A 2,945-nucleotide genomic window follows, 5' to 3' on the forward strand; every position below is an offset into this window, starting at 1 on the left:
AAGCCAGATCGTCACATTGGCCGCTCTGCTCTCGGAAACGGTTGTACTTATCGTCTGCAAAGCTATGTCGCGTGCTGCGGTATGCGGAGGCTCTAAAAGCACCATAGTAGAACACAGATGAAACTTCTAAGTTGCTGTAATAGCCAGTAAGAAGTAATACCATTCAAGTTTTAGGTATCGATTATTGACTTTTTAGCTGGCTTTGGTGCCTTGGACTTGAGCTAGGACCTTAAGATTCTGCATGAAAGGAGGACTAGCAGCCTAGTTGCAAGGGAAAATGTGAAAAGCGTTCATATGTAGTAAAAACCTGAGAAATCGGTCCGTTTTCGTCATTTGTTATCGAATCGACTTAAAGCCAGATCGTCACATTGGCCGCTCTTCACTCTGAAACGGTTGTACTTATCGTCTACAAAGCTATGTCGCGTGCTGCGATATGCGGAGACACTAAAAGCAACATAGTAGAACACAAATGATGCTTCCAAGTTGATGTAATAGCCAGTAAGAAGTAGTCCATTTCAAGATTTAGGTATCGATTATTGACTTTTTAGCTGGCTTTGGTGCCTTGGACATGAGCTAGGACCTTATGATTCTGCATGAAACGAGGACTAGCGGCCGCGTTGCACGGGAGTATGTGAAAAGTGTTCATATGTAGTAAAAACCTGAGAAATCCGTCCGTTTTCGTAATTTGTTATCGAATCGACTTAAAGCCAGATCGTCACATTGGCCGCTCTTCTCTCTGAAACGGTTGTACTTATCGTCTGCAAAGCTATGTCACGTGCTGCGGTATGCGGAGACACTAAAATCACCACAGTAGAACACAGATGAAGCTTCTAAGTTGATGCAATATCCAGTAAGAAGTAGTACAATTCGCGTTTTAGGTATCGATTATTGAATTTTTAGCTGGCTTTGGTGCCTTGGACATGAGCTAGGACCTTAAGATTCTGCATGAAAGGAGGACTAGCAGCTCAGTTGCACGGGAGTATGTGAAAAGTGTTCATATGTAGTAAAAACCTGAGAAATCCGTCCGTTTTCGTCATTTGTTATCGAATAGACTTAAAGCCAGATCGACACATTGGCCGCTTTTTTCTCTGAAACGGTTGTACTTACCGTCTGCAAAGCTATGTCGCGTGCTGCGGTATGATGAGACACTAAAAGCACTATAGTAGAACACAGATCAAGCTTCTAAGTTGATGTAATAGCCAGTAAGAAGCAGTACAATACAAGTATTAGGTATTGAATATTGACATTTTAGCTGGCTTTTGTGCCTTGGACATGAGCTGGGACCTTAAGATTCTGCATGAAAGGCGGACTAGCAGCCGAGTTGCACGGGAGAATGTGAAAAGTGTTCATATGTAGTAAAAACCTGAGGAATCCGTCCGTTTTCGTGATTTATTATCGAATCTACTTAAAGCCAGATCGTCACATTGGCCGCTCTTCTCTCTGAAACGGTTGTACTTATCGTCTGCAAAGCTATGTCGCGTACTGCGGTATTCGGAGACACTAAAAGCACCATAGTAGAACACAGATGAAGCTTCTAAGATGATGTAATAGCCAGTAAGAAGTAGTACAATTCAAGTTTTAGGTGTCGGTTATTGACTTTTTAGCTGGCTTTGGTGCCTTGGACAAAAGCTAGGAAATTAACAGTCTGCATGAAAGAAGGACTAGCAGCCGATTTGCATGGGAGAATGTGAAAAGTGTTCATATGTAGTAAAAACCCGATAAATCCGTCCGTTTTCGTCATTTGTTATCGAATCGACTTAAAGCCAGATCGTCAAATTAGCCGCTCTTCTCTCTGAAACGGATGTACTTATCGATTGCAAAGCTATGTCGCATGCTGCGGTATGCGGAGACACTAAAAGCACCATAGTAGAACACAGATGAAGCTTCTAAGTTGATGTAATAGCCAGTAATAAGTAGTACAATTTGGTGCCTTGGACATGAGCTAGGACCTTATGATTCTGCATGAAAGGAGGACTAGCAGTCGAGTTGCACGGGAGAATGTGAAAAGTGTTCATATGTAGTAAAAACCTGAGAAATCCGTCCGTTTTCGTCATTTGTTATCGAATCGACTTAAAGCCAGATCGTCACATTGGCCGCTCTTCTCTCTGAAACGGTTGTACTTATCGTCTGCAAAGCTATGTCGCGTGCTGCGGTATGCTGAGACACTAAAATCACCATAGCAGAACACAGATCAAGCTTCTAAGTTGATGTAATAGCCAGTAAGGAGTAGTACAATTCAAGTTTTAGGTATTGAATATTGAATTTGTAGCTGGCTTTGGTCCCTTGGACATGAGCTAGGACCTTAATATTCTGCATGAAAGGAGGGCTAGCAGCCGAATTGCACGGGAGAATGTGAAAAGTGTTCATATGTAGTAAAAACCTGAGATATCCGTCCATTTTCGTCATTTGTTATCGAATCGACTTAAAGCCAGTTCGTCACATTGGCCGCTCTTCTCTCTGAAAAAGTTGTACTTATCGTCTGCAAAGCTATGTCGCGTGCTGCGGTATGCGGACACACTAAAAGCACCATAGTAGAACCCAGATGAAGCTTCTAAGTTGATGTAATAGCCAGTAAGAAGTAGTACAATTAAAGTTTTAGGTATCGGTTAATGACTTTTTACCCTTCTTTGGTGCCTTGGACACGTTCTAGGAAATTAAGATTTTGCATGAAGGAGGACTATCAGCCGAGTTGCACGGGAGAATGTGAAAAGTGTTCATATGTAGTAAAAACCTGAGACATCCGTCCGTTTTCGTCATTTGTTATCGAATCGACTTAAACCCAGATCGTCCTTTTGGCCGCTCTTCTCTCTGAAACGCTTGTACTTATCGTCTGCAATGCTATGTCGCGTGCTGCGGTATGCGGAGGCACTAAAAGCACCATTGTAGAACACAGATGAAGCTTCTAAGTTGATGTAATAGCCAGTAAGAAGTAGTACAATTCAAGT

This window comes from Schistocerca gregaria, unplaced genomic scaffold (genome assembly GCF_023897955.1).
Source record: "Schistocerca gregaria isolate iqSchGreg1 unplaced genomic scaffold, iqSchGreg1.2 ptg000711l, whole genome shotgun sequence".
NCBI classification, from domain to species: domain Eukaryota; kingdom Metazoa; phylum Arthropoda; class Insecta; order Orthoptera; family Acrididae; genus Schistocerca; species Schistocerca gregaria.